We start from the raw sequence: 16,525 nt of genomic DNA, 5'->3' as shown, positions 1-16,525 counted from the left end.
TGAAAACAATTTGCACAGCGCAACTCCAATACTGCAGGCTGGTTCTGAGTGCTGTATTGCAAAGGATGCAACAGACCAATGCGATCTGGCCAGTACTGTACAGCATTACTCCACTAATGTGATTCAGACACCTGATGGTAAATGGTCTGCACTTATATAGTGCCTTTTTAACCTTAACAGCATTCAAAGCACTTTATACTGTGACTCATTCACCCATTCACACACAATTCAAGGTGCTAGCCTGCCATTGGGAGCAACTTGGGGTTTAGTGTCTTGCCCAAGGACACTTCAGAGTCATGTGGGCTGGGATTCGAACCACCAACCCTGCACTTAGTGGCCAAACTGCTCTACCAACTGAGCCACAGCCACCCATATTTACCTGAATCATCCGGATGCCAGGTTATAACACTCTTCTCCATCCTTTGATCATTATTTGATGAATTACTGCTGCCAGGATTTGAAAAAGTAAACAAACATCTCAATTCCTGCTTTCCTCAGTAGATAATAGTGCAGCTTATTGCCCGGAAAATAGGATGAGAGTCTATTTTACTATATTTGACTATAATTTAACAGCATTTGAGTGGTGCAATATTTCTTAAGTAATATTAAAAGTCAAGTCATTGATTGTATCATGAATAGTGGTCACAAATGATTTCAGGGTAGGGTAATGAAAAATAAAAGGCTTGGTGATGTCAGGCGAAACGGAAAGTAATTTCATAGGTGGCGCAAGATTACTAGATAACAAAATTCTGTGGAATAACATGAATAATAAATAATTCACAATAAGAGCAGGAATGTGTATTGAGAAAGTTAATATGGTCAGTTTTGATATCCTGTTGACTGGACAATTAGAAAGATAAAAGAACTGCAGAGAGAGGGAGGTGGTGAGACAGACAGCTAGATGTTTCACTCTCAGTTATGACATTTTAAACACCCTTTAAATTTCTGTCTTAAAATGATAATAATGAGTAGTGCTGCTACAGATGATGATGCTAGTGATGGGATGGAGAAGGATGAGGTTGATGATTGATCGAGCACAGATGCTGCACTGACAGAGAATCTGATGTTAATACACCCAGCAGATAATGAGTCACACTGTGCTGGATGTCAGAGCCAAAGGGTGCTTATGATGTATGTTTTTCAGCAGCTAGGTTAGATATCAAGCAAAGGTTGTGTCATTGCTGGTTATTTCACATCCATAGAAACCACAACATTTTGGTTACACCATATTTAGGCTACATTCAGTATATATTTGATTTGAATACGATTAATACGATTGCCAAGAATATAAGTAGCCAAGTTTTGGGACACCTGCTTTTCGCCACTCTCTCGTGTTAGAGATGTGAGAACGTACATTGTGCAAGGGAGCTCCCGGTTTAGATCAGTGGTTGAGAATTCTTTGGTAAATATCACATTTTACACAAAATGCTTATAAATTGCATTAAATATGTATATGAGTGTTTGTTACGGGTCATTTTGGAAGGATGCATATTGATTGCATGTGTGGAGTTTGACCACGTTCTGCACATGCGAGGACTGGGAAGTTCAATTTTGAATTAATCACATCTTATTTAATGATTTATAGCCCAATGTGTTTTCCAATTAAGTGAACATATGTAATGAGAATTTTAGTGTTTTAAACTTTAATACATGTCCTTAAAGCCGGGTTAAAAATGCATAAATTGCTTTGAGTGATTTAATGTGTTAAGGTGATGTGTGCTGAAGCATATGGATAGAATAATGCCCTGTTTGTACTTTCATTTAACTTTAGCCTCTACCGTATTTCATTGTACCAAATTGTACAAAAGATATTTTTGTATCCTGTGGTGATTTTTTGTTGTTGTTGTTGCAAAAATGCATTCGTGCATGGCACTACTTTCTTATGGGACAGATCAGAATCTGCCGTTCTTGCTTTAAACCAAATGATACATCCAAGCCTCTCACATACATAACTTCAGAACTACTATTATCACTATTCTAACATGTTATTGGATGTGTGTGTGTATGTGTGTGTGTGTGTGAGAGAGAGAGACAGAGAGTGAGAGAGAGAGAGAGAGAGAGAGAGAGAGAGAGATGGATGGAGCATGTGCGAGCAACTGTTGATGATGCTGTAGTGTGTTAGTCAGCTTTCTGAAGATAATGCCATTTTGGTTAAATTTCTCAGAGGAAAAATAGCCATCCAAGCGGGGGTTTTCCTCTCTATTTCATGTTAGCCAGTGCGCAAGCGTCTTTCACTATAGAAACAGCAATCTCATTTTGTCCTCTCCAATGTGGAAAGTGTGTAATTGATCAGTCTGTTGTGTCTCTCAGCTGTGATGAGCCTTAATGCTGAGTTTAAAGCTATTTCCTAGCTTTAGTAGTGTAGTAGTAATAATACGAGCGATCATGAAAGTGCTGTTGAATATAAACATCAACTAACTGGCTCATATTACACACTAAATGGTAAATGTAAAAATACATAACACATCTATATTTACATTTATGCATTTGGCAGACACTTTTATCCAAAGCGACTTACAGAGCCCTTATTACAGGGACAATCCCCCTGGAGCAACCTGGAGATAAGTGCCTTGCTCAAGGACACAATGGTGGTGGCTGTGGGGCTTGAACCAGCATCCTTCTGATTACCAGATTACACATATGCACTGCTCTTACACTTTAGTATAGTATGACACAAACACAAGCGGAGTGATACACACAGTGAAGCATCTGAGCGATGATGTGAGACCATCAGCACTCATGGAACATCTCTCGTCCAATCAGAGTGCTGTTTGGTAGAACAGGGTTTATTTTTTTTAAGCACTATTAACTTTGTGTGCTGTGTTTTTGCATATGCTGTTTTGGTTCTGATAGGTTGTGATGCCTATTGTAATGTTGTGTTGAAACAAACACAAGCGGAGTGATACACACAGTGAAACATCCGAGCGATGATGGCGTGAGACCATCAGCACTCATGGAACATCTCTCGTCCAATCAGATTTGCGGACTGGAACTAACTGTTGTATATACACTCCGATTGTGTTTGTTTCAACACAACATTACAATAGGCATCACAACCTATCAGAACCAAAACAGCATATGCAAAAACACAGCACACAAAGTTAATAGTGTTTAAAAAAAACCTGTTCTGCCAAACAGCACACAGAGGTAAGCCAGCATGCATTTCAGTAGATAAGAAAATGAAACAAAAGCATGGAGTGAGAGAGAGATTGAATGATAGATGCAGAGTGTCTGCATGTGCATAAAGCCCTGACTCAGAGTGCCCGCTTCATTAGAATCAGAAACTTGTCTCTATTTCATTCATTATTTCATGGGAGAGTAGGGAATGGTGCTCTGTATCATCATGGTTTAATGCTGCCTATCTGATATGAGAGGCTCTTTAATGTGCATACTATGATGAATGGGTGTACCATTGTGCTTAGCAATGCTTAAGCTGGGGTCGACGGACGCGCTGGCGCGTCCTGCTGGATATTTTCGTCATTACAGCAGAAACAACTTAAAATACTCCGTCATTTTTGGGTATACAGATAAGTGTAAGACATCATTAGAGACTATAAAGGGTCTACTTTTATTTGTGTACACTCACAATAACATTTTTTTACTAGGCTATCTAATTATCTCTAATGTGATCCCACCCACCAGCAGAGCGCGCCATTCATACAATAATGTGCTGAGACGATCAAGGGAAATGTACATGTCCCCGACTCTGAGGTATAATGTAAACAAACATATTTCATTCATTTTTCTGCGCATTGGCAATGATACACAGGCGAGAAAGCTCCAGGATATTATGGAAGATTTAACATTTTCCTCAGAAGAAGAGCAGGACTCCGATGAACGTTTGTATTTTGAAGAGAGACTTGATCCAGCCGAGGATACAATTTCAGACGAGTAAGTCAATTAGTTTTCATTAGTTGACATGCTATTTTATATATACATGTACATGTAAATTGTATGCTGTATGATATAAATATGATATGTAATATGATATAAAAATAATATGAATATTTAGATTATATTTTATTTAGTGTTTATAATTCCTCATTATCATCAACAAAGCTTGAGCTTGCAAATATCTGTTCAGGTTAAATTAGTAAAATACACTTTAAATATGCCCATATTAGAAAATCAGCATATTATTATGATTTCTGAAGGATAATGTGACACTGAAGACTGCAGTAATGATGCTGAAAATTCAGCTTTGATCACAAATTGCATTTTACAATATATTTAAATAGAAAACTGTTCTTTTAAATTGTAAAAAGAGTTCAGAATAGCAATGTTGTTTCTGTATTTTGGATCAAATAAATCCAGTCTTGGTGAGCAGAAGAGACTTCTTTTAAATGGTAGTGTAGGTCTAAAATTAAGTAAAGTCTTTATGTAAAGAAAATATATATAGTCCGATTACTTCTTTTAACTTAAAACTTGATTTCGATCATTAAGTCTCCTCACATTCATTCTCTATCCCTCATTGATAGGCCCAGGGGAGGGGTCTTTGTATCCTCAGGTGTAAATGAGCTCCATATTCATGATAGTTCACGCCTCCTCGCATATTACCTTTCAACACTAAAAGTGTCTTACAAGAGTTAAATTACTATATTGTTTTGTAGGAATGAGTGATCAGGATTTTCACATCATTTTGTAGCAAAAACTCTAGGCTACAAGATCCAGTTCTCAAAAGTCTTGTGGACAAATGTTTAGTATGTTTATATGGCCTTTCACTTTAAGGACCTACTGAGCTAAGACATTTTTCCATTTTTCTTCAAACGTGTTCTGGTGAAGAAAGAAAGTCATACACACCTGGGATATCATGAGGGTGAGTAAATAATGATAGCATTTTTCATGTTTGTCTGAATGATCCCTTCAAATGTTATGTGTCAAATACAAACAAGACTACCTTGAGCTGAGCAGTGTACCAAGGCATGCATACACACACACACACACACACACACACACACACACATCAGTAAGTGTTTTCAGGTGTATGAACTGAAAGGTCACACATCCTCTAAGGGCATGTTTGAGAAGCAATGTTTACAGTGAGTGACTATCTGTCAAAAACAGAAATGAATCCACTCCCTTCAATCTGCACACACACACACACACACACACACACACGTTGGCTATCCTTATGAGGACTCTCCACAGACATAATGATTTTTAAACCACCCAAACCCACCCACACGCAGGCACGCACATACAAACGCACACATACACAAACTAAACAACACTTAAAATAGCCTATTCAAACAAACTCTGATCCCCATTAGTAAATAGCCTTTCAAATGGGCACTCAAATACACACACATATCACAACATATATTTCTTGCCTATACCATCAGCTTGAGTCTGTCTTAAGAACTGCTCATGAAATAATTTAGGGGGTCATTACTGTTGCAGAGCATGTATGCCATATCACAAAGCAGGAGCAGTCTCTGCTTTCATGAGACAGAATTACAGCACTGGCAAAGGGCCCGGAGTCATAACAGGATGACCTACTGTCTCCTTCGCAACTCAGAGAAAAGCTCTCTGCATTCAGATTAATATCTGGATATCAATAAATCATACCTTGTCTATTAGTTACACACCAGGCTTTTTGTGACGTGTGGTTTTGGGTTAGACAAGGGCAAATATTCTTGTTTACAAAATCCAGATTTTTTACCTGTATTAATAATATCTCTCTCTCTCTCTCTCTCTCTCTCTCTCTCTCTGTGTGTGTGTGTGTGTGTGTGTGTGTGTGTGTGTGTGTGTGTGTGTGTGTGTGTGTGTGTGTGTGTGTGTTGATAAAAAACATAAAAATTGTGAGCTGGCATTGAACTGACTTGGAATACATTAGGATAATGGCTGTTGCTTGGTTTGAAAGGACAGCAAATGTCTTGAAATGGATTACCCATCATCAATGCCTCACAGATACCGTTGTTAGAGCACTCTTAATCCTCAGTGAGTTATTAGTGATAAGAATGCATATAAATGTATACTTTACAGAGTGTTCTTAATATATTACCCTATGGAGAATAAAACACAATTTTGGCCACATATTTAAGCAATCTCACATAATCAAGAATGACAGCCGTGCTGATATTCATTACAACAGCATGATTGTCATGTGTCCCTGACACCAATCAGTAGGGCATTGTCATGTTCTTGTTTGTGGACAAAGGAAGAGAGGAATAGAAGTGAAGGTCATTTAGGTAGAAAAACAAAAACATTGCATTATTAAACTGATTAAACTGGTTTTTGTAAAAGAGCTTAAAGGGTTAGTTCACTCAAAAATAAAAATTCTCTCATCATTTACTCCCCCTCATGCCATTCCACATGTGTATGACTTTCTTCTGCAGAACACAGATGAAGATTTTTAGAAGAACATCTCAGCTCTGTATATCCATACAATTCAAGGGAATGGGTGCCAACATTTTCAATCTCCAAATTCTTCTAAGGGCAACATAAATGTTCTCCAGACAACTCTGGTGGTTAAATCCATTTCTTCCTCTTTTTGGTGATTCACATTCTCCATGCAAATCGCCCCTACTGGGCAGGGAACAGAATTTATTATAAAAAAAAAGTTTATCTCCCACACCTATCATATCATGTCTGAACACATGGATTTAGCCACTGCAGTCATATGGATTACTTTTGGCGCAACCAAACATCAAACCATAAAGAGGCTGTGTTAGGGGTGTTGGGAGGCACAGCATGCTAAAGTGGTGGATAAAACAAGAGGTCAGAAGGTTAAAACCACCACCAGGAGGCGCATAGGCCGCAGCTATTGTCATATCCATCAGGGAGGAAACAGAGGAGTGAAATATGTGCATATGGGAAAAAAAAATACCCACTGGACATAATTGAAAATGGAATTTTTTTTGACACTTTCACCAATCTCATCATAGAAATTAATGTATTATTGATTAAACCCAAGAGAGCAGTCATGACAGCTGGCAAACTTAATTACCAATTTGTTTTCAAATGACAGAAAAATAATTTAGGAAAAGTTGCCATGTCAAAGTCAAAGCTGTCATATTCAGCCACTATACTACACTAATCCAGATAGGTTCCTCCAAGGGCAAAGCTTAATTCAGTTAAATCAATCATCCTTTTAACCCTGATCCGATTCTTCCCTCTTGTCATATTTCTGTCTTTTTTTCATCGTACCTCATATTTGAGATTGATGATTACCGAGGTCGACTGCAAAGCCTATTCTCATATCATAACCATGCCAAATCGCATAATTGTCCTCGTTGATGATATGTACTTTTATCATAGTCTGTGCTTGTTTATGGGTGTGTGTATTTGTGCATATTTTCACAAACAAATAGAGAGTTTAATTCATGCTTGTGAGTAAAAATACATAATTATGCATCATTATCAAGGTGAGCACTATTAAAATGAGAGCAGCGACTTGAAACATCAAACATTAGTCCAGCATTTTAATTGATAAACGCTATAATGTACATTGCTTTTCATGCCTATAGAGAGAGATAAGGCACAGACTCAGAATGTTTAATGATTGAACCACTTGATGCACTAGATTGTGGTCCCTGAGGATTCTGTACAAATCACTGGTGTCACAGCAGTTGCCCAGGATTAATGATGACAATCATAAGACATGTAACATTTACATTTATGCATTTGGCAGACACTTTTGTCCAAAGCAACTTACAGTACACTTATTACAGGGACAATCCCCCCCGGAGCAACCTGGAGTTAAGTGTCTTGCTCAAGGACACAATGGTGGTGGCAGTGGGGATCGAACCAGCGACCTTCTGATTAATAGTTATGAGCAATAGCCCACTACACCACTATGATTACAAATTCACTTGTCAAAGTTAATTCCTCAGTGATTCCATTAATACTCATTTTTGCTCAAATGAACAACCAATCGGTAATTACACTGATTGAAGCCTCATTATTCTTTGGTACAAAGAACACAGTGACAGTTCTCAGTTCATTTAGAATTTGACATGACAAAACCAATGACTTGCATTTCAGTGAGTAAATCAATATCCACTCCGACCTGTTCAGCGAGTGAGTTTTGGCTCCAAATATCATTGTTGCTAAGGTATGGCCCTTGTGACAACTTCTCCATGTGACTGTTAGCACTGGGCTGCGTTTCTCAAAAGCATCATAAGCCTAAGTAGATCATAGAAACCATTGGCTTGAGTGGTCTCTACGATCAGCATAAGCTTGCGATGATTTTGAGAAATGCATTTTCGGAAGAAAATGTAAGTGGTTCTTTCCCGTGCAAAACAGTTCTAGGGTTTTGTAGGTGGTTGCTAGTTGATAGCGAAATTGTTATAGGTAGATGCCAAAAAAGCCCCTCCCCAATGATATTCTGGTCTCGGGTCCGTCCTTCCTTCAATGTAGGTCTTCCCTCAATTGTTTCGCCTGTTTTATTGTCTGCTAGGCAGAAATCATATGTCTGATTGCATAGAATCATAGAAGATCATTGAGTATTATATTGAGTATACACTGATTAGTCACAACATTAAAACCACTGACAGGTGAAGTGAATAACATTTATTATCTCATTAAAATGGCACCTGTCAAGGGTTGGGATATATTAGGCAGCAAGTGAACAGTCAGTTCTTGAATTCCATGTGTTGGAAGCAGGAAAAATGGGCTAGCGTAAGGATCTGAGCGACTTTGATAAGGGCCAAATTGTGATGGCTAGACGACTGGGTCAGAGCATCTCCAAAACAGCAGATCTTGAGGGGTGTTCCTGGTATGCTTTGGTTAGTGCCTACCAAAAGTGGTCCAAGGAAGGACAACCGGTGAACCGGCGAAAGGGTCATGGTTGCCCAAGGCTCATTGATGCGCATGGGGAGCGAAGGCTAGTACGTCTGGTCCAATCCCACAAAAGAGCTACTGTAGCACAAATTTCAGAAAGAATTTATGCTGGCCATGATAGAAAGGTGTCAGTACACACAGTGCATCACATCTTACTGTATATGGAGCTGCGTAGCCACAAACCGGTCAGGGTGCCCATGCTGATCCCTGTCCACCATTGACTTGGCCTCCAAATTCTCCAGATCTCAATCCGATTAAGCATCTATGGGATGTGCTGGACCAACAAGTCTGATCCATAGAGGCCCCACCTCACAACTTACAGGACTTATAGGATCTGCTGCTTACATCTTGTGCCAGATACCACAGGAAACCTTTAGAGATCTTGTGGAGTCCATGCCTTGATGGGTCAGAGCTGTTTTGGCAGCATGAGAGGGACCTACATGATATTGGCAGGTGGTTTTAATGTTGTGGCTGATCAGTGTATCTCTCTTAAGTAAGCCACACCATTTTAGATATTATTCATGTTAGTAGCACAATTGGTTACTTAACAAAATACAGTACAGTCCAACTTACAGTACAAGTTTGTTCAAATCTTTGACCCTAAAAATTAGCAATATTAATATTTGATTATTGCCTCAGTAAGTGTCCCTAATAAACAACACAAATATTTTAAATATTTACAAATAATGGTGTGAACCCCCATGAGTAAGAATACTCCCCTGCCTCAACCCTGGCGGCCTGAGTAAATTGCTCTCAAGCAATGCTAGCAACCTTGTCCATGTGCTCCAAACACTCATCATCCATCTTGTGTAGCACCTCTAGTGGAGGCAGGCCTATATATACACATTCTTAAATATAATATCATTGAATAGATACATAAGAACAAGAGATAGGGACCCGGGTAGCTCAGCGAGCATTGACGCTGACTACCACACTTTGAGTCATAAATTCAAATCCAGGGTGTACTGAGTGACTCCAGACAGATCTCCTAAGCAACCAAATTGGCCCGGTTGCTAGGGAGGGTAGAGTCACATGGTTTACCGACATGATTGTGTGATGTCATGCATCTCTGAGCTTAATTCTTTCACTGTTGGCCAAGCAGTGCATCCTGTTATCTTCAAGCTCTGCGTTTATATTCCTGATCCATAATGCATCTACTGGCCCATCACTTATCACCCATTTGTGGTCATCACTGGAGTCCTGGACTGCTGCCCTCCCCAACAATGACTTTGGGTTGAGCATGTACTGTATGTCTTAACAGGGTGGTAAAAAGGGTTCTGGTGGCCAGCGTAATGCAGGATCTCCAAGGTGTCTGCCAGTAAATGGTAGACGGTGGTCTTGCCGTCCCCAGTGGGCCCAGTTAGCATGACCCTGTGATGGACCAGTATGGTCTCACAGTACAGCTGGATGCTTGGGAGCAGCTGGAGAGAGAGCTTACACGGGGATGAGGGAATGACTGACAGCAGCATGCCGTAGTTTTCTTGGAGAGAAGTGGCTTCTTTGCTGCCCTTCTTGACACCAGGCCATTGTCCAAAAGTCTTCGCCTCATTGTGCATGCAGATGCATTCACACCAACCTGCTGCCGATATTGACTGGTGGTGACACGAATCTGTTGCTGACTCCTCAGGAGGAGATGGTCCTGGTGCTTGCTGGACACTCTGGGACGCTCCTGAAGCCTTCTTCACTGCAGTTGAACCTCTCTCCTTGAAGTTCTTGATGATCCAGTAAATGGTTCTTTCAGGTGCAATATTCATTGCAGCAATTTCCTTGCATGTGAGGCCATTTTGATGCAAAGCGATGATGGCTGCACGTCTTTCTTTAGAGGTAACCATTGTGAACAAGAACACAATGATTGAAAGCACTTCTTCCCTCCTTTTATAGCAATCAGTCTGCTCTTATAATCCAATCAGAATGATAGAGTGATTTCACCTGACTAGTACTCGTTCACACTTTCCCTGGTGCTGCTGATATGATTAGTGAAATGATGTTAGCTGGTCATTTTGTGCCAGGGCCAAAAAAAACAGTTAAATTTGGGTTTTTGTGATAAAGTTCATGTTTTGGCCAATGAAGCTTTTTGCAGTTATTTAAAATGCATCTGATTACTCTGCACAATAATCTAGAAACAATGTAAATCAACACCACAACAACTGAAGCAGAAAACTTTGCGAAACACAAACTGTAGGTCACTGCCAATAATTTTGGCCATGGCTGTATAATTAATTGCATTAGATTCTTTGTGAATGCTCTGTTGATATGCCATCTGAGGCTGAGACTACCAAGATGAACCGTTAGTGCCTCACACTGCCATGACCAGCACAGATTTGACAGCTCTCATGCCAAAGTCAGTGATCCTGCTGAGAGAGCTGCTCACTGCAGAGCTTGAACATCTGAGTCATTTTCCTCGCCAGAGTCATACTGGTCTCAAAACCCTCTGAGTACAGGATCACCTACATGAAGAGAGAGAGGTTAAACTTTAATGGCTCTGCTTTAAAGATACTGCAAATGTATAGCAGTGATAACCACATTTACATTAAATCCACATAGTGTGTACAGATTTGAACTAAACAACTACTGTAGTTGTTAATGATATATTTAAAAGTGCATCAGTGATGTATGTCTCTCTCCTCCAAGTGAGGTGCAAATCACAGGGAATGAGGAATGTCTCAATTAATTTGCAAACTGAGTCAAGACTGTTACTCTCCAATCTCGGGTTTGGCTCTGGTTGATAATATTACTTTCGTCAAAACCAGCGAACACCAAATGTGTTAAACTGTTAGGATTCATGTTTCTTGTTCACAGTGTGGAATATTTTTATCAAGTTAAATATAAATTTATCAAGTATAAAATATCTATTTTATTCTACAATTTAGAGTCTAGAGTTTAGAGGCCTGTGAATATGAGGCCCCTCAAAATGCAGTGTGTGATCACATATGGTACGCATATATGGTCTAATTTTTTGACACTAGAGCAAATATAGGACAAGGCCCCTTAAAGAGGTTCCAGATGTTCCCTTCTTAAAAAGAACAGACTGAAGACACAGAACAAAATGTATGGCTTGTATTAGCCACACCTTGGTAGATGATATGTATTTAAGTGAGTAAAAACTCAGATTCGGCAGTTGTATCTGCAGGACAACTCAGCTTGTTATCTCTGATAATAAAGCCTATCTTCTGGCATCAAAACTCAAAGTCTCTGAGAGTGATTTTTCAAAGAGATGGCAGAATCCACAACAACAGCCACAAGACGCCAAAGCATTACTTTGGTTAAAACGTAGTGATCACATTTTCGAAAATAACTTCTGGATTCCATACACAAGGATTAATAGTTTCTGGGGTTCACTCCTGCATTTAAATGTGATTGTCACTCCAAAAACTTTACATCTGCAAAGTACGTAGCCATGTACAATATAACTCTGTCCTCTAACAGTATAAGGCTCAAAGTTCTTCACATTTCACACAGAAAATAAACTATGTGTTGAATTTAAAAGTAAATCTTCCAACCAAACAATCGTGGAAATGTATGAACATGAAAAGCACTGTGGTAGCACATCAGTTTTCTGAAGTATAATACACACAGGTGAACAGACAAAAGCTTTTAATGAGTACACAAACCAGGTGAGCAGCCCCATCTCTCTCTGCACTGACCTCTGCCTCTCACATCGTGTGGTTTATCATCATAACTGGGATCAGACTGAGCAGTTCACACATACGCACGCACACACCCCGCACACACACACACACACACACACACACACACACACACACACACCTCAAGTGCGTAGTTGGGTACAATCATAGCTCTGGGTCTGAAAAGGGCTTTCGGGTTGTCAGAGGTTTCAGTTCTGCCAGCATAACCAGGGTTCATAGTTATGAAAGCAGCACACATCATCACCAATTTGATCTCTCTCCCCACAAACATGAACCGAGACAACTGCAGCGCACAAACACAATATGAATACAAATGTCATTGAACATAATGCTAATATAGTTGAACATAATATGTTTGGAATGAAGCATGTCACACTTCAGGACACTGCCTTCACAGCTTGAAATATCATGTCAACTACCCACATTTTCATGTATCAAATGCTTTTGGGTGAATTTGAGTACATATTGTGTTAAATTACAGTAAAGTGTTCATTTATTTATTTATTTTGTGTACAACTCATTGGCTAACATGGTATAATTTCTATTATATATGTCACCATTATATCAACCATCAGATATCAGGGCCATTGAAAATCATTTGACCACTAATGGCTAAAATAGTTAAAATGGTAAATTAAAATATGAAGCCATGAGTCATTGCTTTCTTAATTGCTGGTGTCATTATCAAAGACAGTGCACTGCTCCACAGTATGTTACTTTCACATGCCTTCACATTCTCATGTACTGAACTGCAGCCATAACAAATCTTGTGCTGCCCACTAAAGCATCAGAGAGAGAAATGATCTACAAAAAGAGCAGGAATGTGAATAATATCAAAGCTGAAGGCAAAATAATGTTTATGTGAGTTAGTATCAGGCCCCAGGGACAGAATAAAAAAGAGAAACACTGAACAATGACTATAACTTTGGCTTAAACATTTGTAAAAGTCTCGTTAGAATTTTTTACATCTATTGTATATGACACATGACTCTCCCAGCCATAAACGCTAGCCAAAAAACAACAAAAACAAAGCAAACACAGCCCGCTGGGTAAAGCTAGATGTTTTCATGTATAGAAAAGGAAGTTGGGATTCTGCTGCCTTCTAGTGATGTACATGATAATTTCACTCTAAAATGACAGGAGAACATGGCCATCTCTATGTGTTGGTTTTCTAACTGCTGAAGAATTTAAAGTAAAAAAAAAAATGGATATGGAACAATGATATTGGGAGATAGAGTGCCAAAACATAGATTAACACCTTATGGTAAAGTCCACCTGAGCAGTTAAAGACCACGCACTGGTTGACACGCACTTTCACTAGGTCTTTAGAGGTCTCAGTCTAATGGCTGCTGGACCTGCAGTGGGGTCCAACCTTCTGAGCACCAAAAAGAACAATACAAATGGAAATTACACTTGTAATTTTTAATTTGGAAATATAGTCAAGCTTCAAGTCATTATCATGCCTTTGAGACTACATATGTCAAGATTTACAGTCAAAAAGGATTTACATTTTGATCTGTTTTTCACCCAAAACCAACTGTATTGCTTCAGAAGAAATGGATTAAGCCCATGAAGTTGTATGGATTACATTTATAATGCATGAATGCCCTTTTTGGAGCCTGAAATTTGGATCCCACTGACTTGCATTAAAGGATATATTCACATCATATCTCTGTCAAAATATTGTTCTTTGTGTTCTACAGAAAAAGTCATATAAGTTTGAGACAGCACATGGTAAATAATGAAATAATTATCTTTCTTGGGTCAACTATTCCTTAAAGACTTAACTTAATATGCTTTCCTCAGCCCATTGTACATAGGGGCCACTGAGTAGCCTGCCAAGCACAAAGGATGGCACCTTTCTCCCATCGCATTGCTATAACCATGCATATTGAAAAATGTGATTAGTGGAACAATAAACCATATGGTTTGATGCCTAGACAGAGACATTAGGCATACTAGGTAGTGGTACAACGTCTCAATACATCTTCCCATTTAGTGAGAAGGATATTTGGGGAGCAGGGCAGTATCCTGCATATGTGCAGATAACCCCTTGCTAGTGGCCAAGATTTTTGAGCCTCGCCATTGCATCAGTACCAAGAGCACTGGGAGGTTTGATGGCCACTGCAGCCACAGTCATCCCTATAGGCTTGAAAAAGATGAGAAGCCTGAAGTTCCTTCATCACGCTTGGCAACATGGTCATCTTCCTCTCCTAGTGATGTCTCTGCGACACTCATCAAGATAGTCAGATGCAAAGTTGTCACCACAGACAAGTCTTGGAAAGCTGCACAAACTGTGTGTCACAAAATTTGTGACAAAGGAGAAGTACGGTTATGCCCAATGCTGAACCTGGTGAGCTGAATTCTCATCTAGAGCAAGTCATGTCTCCTATCAATAAGTGCAAATTATGTCCCCCGGCCACTTGAACAGTGGAGCAGATTTACTCTCATGTCATGGTGCCAGGATGGCGGAATGGAGACTCCACCCCCAGTCAGTTAAGATGAGTGGGAGATATTTGGGGAAGCCAAGAGAACACGTGTTGTCGCCGCTGTTGGATGCACTCCCTGGAAAATTCCATTGAGGAAGGATCTGCTCTCACAAGCTCGAGGGACATGCTTAGCCAGAGCTGTGGAAACTGCATGTCTGGTCTCTGAACAGGGCTCGTCTGACACAATTGGTCACAGCCAGTGCTATGCACCATACAACAGGCCAGGGCGCCTCACAAGGCGGCCGTATGCCTTGAAATGGCAACTTTCTGCAGAGTGGTGTTCCTCCCGTGGTGAGAATTCAACACATTACCCTGTGCAGACAATACTCTCCTTCTTGCAAGAGTGTTGGATGTTGGACTCTATCCACATTCAAGATTTACGTCACTTCCATAGTGACCACTCATGACCTCTGACCTCAACCAAGTTTGGACTGGGCCCAGCAAAGGCCAATCTGAAGCCCAGAGGCTATCATGTGCCCAAAGTGCTGGCAACCCCCTTTTGGGCTCAGGTTTTAACCTTGATAGTATTCTCCCCTCCTTCTCTTGAGCCGGACGAGGCTGAAACTGCACGTGCTCTGCCCTGTGAGGGCATTACTCATGTAAATTGTGCTAACAGGTCAATTCAGGGGGTCTGATCAACTCTTTGTTTGCTTTGGAAGCCATTCAAAGTGGCCATCTCCAAGCAAATCATTTCCCTCTGGCTCCTGGATACCATTGCGGTCGTTTATGAATTGCAAGACATACAATGTCCCATGGCATTAAAGCTCATTCCACCAGGCGTATGGCCTCCTCCTGGGCATGGGCAAAGGAGCATGTCACTAGAAGACATATGTTTGGCTGCAGGATGGGCTTCCTCTAACACCTTCGTCAGGTTTTATATCCTGCATGTATCTTCCCTCTTTTCTCAGATTTTCACAAATGAAGAGGATTTATAATCCAATGACCACTGAACAGTTAGTTAGTGTCATGTATTGGATGTTAAAACAATAAGTCTGTAAAGTCTCTCTATTTCCACTTAGGTGAATGAGAGCATTTGAACAATCTTTTACTACCCTTTTGGCTAGTGTCATTGTATCAGAGTACTTTGATACTTTTTCATCTTTGGCGAGGAGGCATCGTACCTGAGCATAACATTGGAGCAGAATGCTGTTAAGGTTTCAAGGCATTCACCTTATGAACTGAAGTATGTATCCATGTACGACTGTGCTTAGTTCCCAGCTTGAAGGGTAGGACCTTGAACTGGAATAAAGTCCCCTTGAAGGCAAATCTCAAGAATGGTCTGCAACAAGGGGTATTTACCCATACTTGACTCTCAAATTGCTTGACATGAATCAGTCCAGTGGACAGACATTAGACAAAATATGTGTCTGAGTAACCACTTTATGGATAATAAAAGTGTCCAATTTAAGGGCCTCAAATACAGTGTGGGATTTTGAATCGTTCCCTGAAGATTTCAAAGGTGGACTTCCATTAGTATCTTAGGTCCAATCCTTTAAACTAATAGATTTAAACAAGCATACTAATCGTGAACAAATGTTTCCTATCTAAGACAAAGTCATAAAACATCCTGAGTTTTGTATGCGGTCCAATGGAAGGTTCTGCTTT

Source organism: Xyrauchen texanus, chromosome 11, assembly GCF_025860055.1.
Source record: "Xyrauchen texanus isolate HMW12.3.18 chromosome 11, RBS_HiC_50CHRs, whole genome shotgun sequence".
NCBI classification, from domain to species: Eukaryota; Metazoa; Chordata; class Actinopteri; order Cypriniformes; family Catostomidae; genus Xyrauchen; species Xyrauchen texanus.
Note: the sequence above shows the minus strand (reverse complement) of the source record.